We start from the raw sequence: 5,764 nt of genomic DNA on the forward strand, positions 1-5,764 counted from the left end.
CGCACGCACGCACGCACGCACGCACACACACACATACACATACACACCTGGTACCTGCTTCCTTTTCCCTCTCTCTCTCACTGTCTCTGTATCTGTCTCTCTCTCTCTATATATATATATATTAAAAAAAGGGGACGGCGGGTTTATGGGTAACTTCATTTAGGTATAGAGTAGATTCGAACCTGAATCGGCAAATTTCCCATATTTCAACAGCACATTTCTCACAGAAAAACAATAGTGACAGCAATTACATTTAACATGTGGCTTTGTCACTTGACCCTCCTAACCTCTTCTGGGCCAAGAAAACTTAGAATGGAGATGACAGGTCGACCCCCAACGAAATCTATTGTTCTCTGCAATATACCTGTTTTTCTAGCTAGTTTTGTATAGTTATAAATACTAGAACTCCGTAAAACAAAGTCATAAAAAACAACAAAAAACAGCAAAAAAGGGTATTATAAAAAATTTAAAAAAGGGGAAAAAAACCGGCGGGTCGAACGCGAACCTGAAAAATATATCATCATATAATTTTAAAATTCATTTCGATTTCAGTGTACTATGTAAATTCATCCGATTTCATTATATTCGATTTTTAAACTAAGTCCCTAAATGTTTTTGTTGTGCCCTTGTGTTGTCCCCTCTGTGTCATGGTCTGTGTGCCAAATTGATATCTATACACAGTTGATGTATAGATATCAAAAGTAAATCCATGATAAATTAAACTAATCTAAATTAAATCAATTATGGATCACAATTACGTAATTATACATTTAATACTTGTCTTAACGAAACAGCTGTTGAGCACAGTTTAAATATGGACTGTATGTGAGATTTCTACTTTACTCTTCCCATGTTATACTTGTGCGTGTATGTATGTTATACATATACACATACATATGTATGTGTGTATAAATAGATTCCTCTGATTTGCAAACAGAAGGAAGTGGATTTTTTTTTGTGTGTCATAGTTAGAAGAGTCGGGCATCGACCATGACCTTCCCGGAGGACCTCGAAGACTGGTGGAGCGAAGGGACAAACATATATCCTCATACTGAAGACTCTGCTTCAATGCATGTAACGGGGTGGACTCTGCAAAAATATCTGAGGACCAAATGCTGATGTTAAACAGTGCGGCGGATAAACGTGTAGATATAGGTGGAGAGAGGGAAAGAGAAAGACATAGAGAGAGAGAGAGAGAGAGAGAGAGAGAGAGAGTGAAAGAAAGAAATGCAGTGTAGGAGCTGAAGGTAGAGGTAAATGAAAGGAAAGTATAAGCGCGTGGTTTGAGTTATAGAAACTGAGAGTGTAAAAAGAGTGAGTGAGCTTGAGTTAAAGACTAAATATAGATAAGAAGAGAGATAGAGAGTAAAGATATTGATAGAGTGGGGGTTTGTAGAGGATGAGAGGAAGAAAGAGAATTAAGATAGATAGAGAGAAAGTTGGAGAGAGAGAGAAAAGAGAGAGAGAGAGATAGTGAGTTTAAGAACTAGTAGGGTAAAGCAATGAATACAGGGTGGACGGTATGAAGAGAATAACAGAAAAAGAATGATATAGAGAGGGGAAGAGTATAAATAGATGCGAGAGAGAGAGAGAGAGAGAGAGATGGAGACGGAGAAGGGGAAAATAGGAAAAATAAAAAGAGGGAGATGAGAAAGTAGGAAGAGTGAGAGAGAGATGAGAAGATAGAAAAAGTGAGGAAGAGTGAGAGAGAGAGAGAGAGGGGAGAAAGAAGAGAGAGAGAGAGAGAGAGAGAGAGAGAGAGAGAAGTTTAGAAGGCAAAGGGTGATAAATGTCTAGTTAGAGAGAGTGATAAAAAGCAGAGAAAATTGTGTCTGTATGTGATCACTCACTCACTCTCTTTCTTTCTTTCTTTCTCTCCTCTTACATACGTGCATGTGCGCGCACACACACACAGATACGCAGGTAAACACACATCTACTTCACACACACACACACACACATATATATATTTATTTGTATTGATATAGCGTTAGCATGTGCGATGAAGGTATAAATGTAAGCTTTGAGGTAAAGAGAAAAATAACTAGAGAGAGAGAGAGGGAGAGAGAGGGAGAGAGAGAGAAATTGAGGAGAGTTAGAATGGGTGAGGGGACAGAGAAAGGTATAAAAGTATAGAGAGGGGAAGCTTAGCGGTAAAAGATGAATACCTAGGTAGAGGATGAGAGGGAGAGAGAGGGAGAAACGTAAGAGAGTTAGAATGAGGTGAAGACAGAGGAAGGTATTATAGAGAGGGAGAACCTTAGAGAAAGAGGGATACCAAGTGAGAAAGAAAGAAAGAAAGAAAGAAAGAAAGAAAGACGGAGAGGTGTATAGAAAAAGAGAGGTTTAGAGGTAATGAGAAATACGGTGAGAGGGAGAGGATGAGTGTGTGTGTGTGTGTGATAAGGAGGGAGAGCTATGTAGAATAAGAGAGAGGGGAAGCCTAGAGGTAGATGGATATAGTGAAAGAGAAAGAGTATGTTTTGTGTGTGTGAGTGTGTGTGTGTGTGTATGTGTGTATGGGTGTGTGTGTGTGTGTGTATGGGTGTGTGTGTGTATGTGTGGTTGTGTAATAAAGAGAGAGAGAGAGAGAGAGAAAGCTATGTAAAAAGAGAGAGGAGAAGCTTAGAGGTAAAGATGAATAGAGTGAGAGAGGATGAGTGTGTGTGTGTGTGTGTGTTTGTGAGGATGTGTGTGTGTGTGTGTGTGTGTGTGATAAAGAGAAAGAGAGAAAGCTATATAAAAGAAGATAGAGAGAGGAGGTTAGAGGTAAAAGTAAAAGATGGCTGTGTAGTGAGAGATAGAGATAGATAGAGATAGATAGATAGAGATAGTGTAGGATGAAGAGGAGGGGGAAAAGAGAGAAAGAGAGCGTGTAGGATAAAAAAGGGAGGGGGATGGTGAATGTAAAACTATTCAGGTTACACCAAAATGGCGGAACTACTGAGAGGCGAGTGTGGATGAAAAAAAGTTTTGCTGTACTTTCGACCTGCCTGGGCAAAACGTGAAGCAGTGAAACCGTAAGGCCCCTTTCATTAGAGATTAAGTCCTGGAAACTTTTAAGGTGATTAACCTTCGTTTTTCTTTTTGCTTCATGTCACAATTTCATTCTTTAGAAAGTCGGGCCGTTCTTCTTTTATTTTCTTTTTTCTCTTTCCCTTTCTCTTTCACCCTCCCTCTCTCTTTCATACTTGTTCTTCTTCTCCGCGCACTGACTCTATCGAGATAATTCCCCTCTATCACCTTTCATTAACTTATTTCTCTTTCAAAGCTTCCTTTATTTATATCATTCATTATCTCAATCTCTTGGAAACTATTTGTCATCTCTTCAATGTTTTCTTTACTCATCTACTTCTATCTCTTCTCTCTCTTTCTCCTTTCTGTCGGACTGTCATTCTTTATTTTTCGTTCTTTCATTTTCAATAATTTCTTCTATTTCTCTCTTTTCTCTCCTCCTCTAATTCCTTATTCTCTCCTTCCCTCACTCATTCACATTTTCTTTCATTTCTTTCTTTCAAAACTTTGATCCTTTTCTCACCATCGCTATCTCTCTCCCATATCTTTTATACCTTCTCTTCGACGTACCTACACAAGTGAACCCATTAAAAAAACCCCCGTATTTCTTAGTTATGAGGAAACAAAGTTAGTCGGGGAGGAACCGGTTCCGATTATATTGGAAATTGTAGGGAAAACAAATTCGGAAGGTTGAGGGCAAAGGAGTTCGGGTAATTGACACAGGACGAATTTGTTTCCTCATAACTTTTTTAAAATATGGATATTTCGTAATGAAATTTTCCACAAATATTTTTTAAATGGTTATATTGATATTTAAATGATTATATTGGAATTTAAGGTAAAAAAAAAAAAAAAATGTTGGCCCTCACACACGTACCACGTAATTTTTTTTTTTATTTCAAGTTTCTATTTGTGTGTTAGTTAATATGTACGAGTGCGCACCTGACAATTTCTTTTTACATTAAATTCCAGTATAATTATAATCTACACCATCTGATATGTATTTGTAGAAAATTCCAATAAAAAAATACCTGTTTTTCTAAAAGTTATAAGGAAATAAAAGTGGGGAGGGGTCACACTTGGATATCTTCGCATTTCTGTTTACTCATTCAATCACCAAATTTTATTCCCATCATTTAATATTTTCTCTCCATCAGTCTCTTCAGTTTCTATCTCTCTTTCTTCCTGCCACTTTTGGGATTTGTGTTTTAATAATGGTTACATGCCAGAAAAGTGGTCCGGTTTCGATTCTTGGTCTTCCTAGTTAACATACAAAAAGTCACTTCATTTTTTCCGCAAAACATTTTACCTTTGGCTAAATATGCCCACCACCAAAGAAAGGCATGAACGTTGTCACATCTCTTTTTTTTCCCCCCTTCTCTTTTCTCTGTTTCCTGCATCAATAACATTTCACGAAGATAACCAGGAAAAACAAAACTCGCACAACAAACCCAAAATGCCAAGAATAAAAAAAAATCACAACAAAAACTTTAGAAAAACCATTTTGTATGACGAAAGAAATGTTAGGAAGATAAGAAATAAGAATTCCAATCATTCACTTGAAATTCTTCGGTTTTTTCCCTGCTAATAGTACACTTATCTTACAAGTGCTATTTGCTCTTTGGCCCCAGTTCTTCGTTCGCATTTATAATTCCATTTTAGAAAGCGTTATTGGCGCACACACACACACACACGTATCGGTGTGTATTTATAAAAGTGCCGTATGGACTTGATTAATAAATCTTGGCCCCTGGTTAAACACTGCCTAATATTTTTTGTTCGACGCTCTTTATAGTCTTTTATAAGATTATAAGATGTGATTTGAAGGAGTGTTTAGCTACTATTATTCCTTCCACGAAAGAAACTCCCTTTTTGGCTAATTACAGTAGTTATTTAACCTCAAAGCAACCCTGATTCAACAAACCTATGATCCATTTGGCGTTGTTTTTGTTTAGGGCATAGTATATCGAGAACTACATTATTTAATGTGACTTTCCTTTTTTTTATGACTAAGGTATAAACAGAATTTGGCTATTCTTTCTAGCATGACGAAGGGACATGTATAATACTTTCTCGATGGTTCAAAGATGTTGGCATAAAATTGTGGGTATTCCGTAGTTTAGGCACCGAAAGAACATTTTCAAAGTTGGAAGTCTGATTCGGATGCGCAAAAACAAGCGTCTTTCTAAAGGTGTTCCAACCATAGCCATCCCGCCTTTTGAAAGCATTCCAAACATGACCATCTCGACTTTTTAAAGGCGTTCTAAACGTGACCATCTCGACTTTTTAAAGGCGTTCTAAACGTGACCATCTCGACTTTTAAAAGCATTTTAACCATAACCATACCGTCACTTTTATCCGAAATTTCTCTCATGTCACATCATATCTTTTTTTTCCCCAAGTTACAGAAGATAGACATAATCAGGGGTTTGCTGCCGACGCTGAATTGCTTCTGATAACAGGCCTGCTGGACCAGAGCTGACCTGAAGCTAAACAACATTCACTAACCGAGACGCGCGCGCCCCCCACTCATTCTCGTGCAATTGTATCTACGTTCCCTGCCAGTGCGTAATTTTCGTCAAAGAAATACTGGAAAAACAAACGTTTTTAAGAATTGGAATACAACATTTATTTCCATATATTTATGACTCCTCGAGGCGGCGGGTTGGCAGTATCATTAGCACGCCGGACCAAAATGCTTGGCAGCGTATCGTCCCTAATCACGTTGAGTTCAAATTCTCCTGAAGTC

General features: G+C 37.8%; 1 protein-coding gene across 1 annotated transcript in view; it reads left to right on the plus strand.

Moving 5' to 3' along the window:
- The first annotated feature begins 2,803 nt into the window (after window positions 1–2,803).
- Window positions 2,804–5,764, plus strand: part of LOC106884297 (rho guanine nucleotide exchange factor 17) — a 146,399-nt gene continuing 143,438 nt past the window's right edge. Inside the window, exon 1 of the mRNA XM_014935601.2 lies at window positions 2,804–3,064. The gene's annotated coding sequence lies outside the window, so the exon portion shown is untranslated. The remainder of the gene's footprint in view (window positions 3,065–5,764) is intronic.

This window comes from Octopus bimaculoides, chromosome 13, assembly GCF_001194135.2.
Source record: "Octopus bimaculoides isolate UCB-OBI-ISO-001 chromosome 13, ASM119413v2, whole genome shotgun sequence".
Lineage (NCBI taxonomy): Eukaryota > Metazoa > Mollusca > Cephalopoda > Octopoda > Octopodidae > Octopus > Octopus bimaculoides.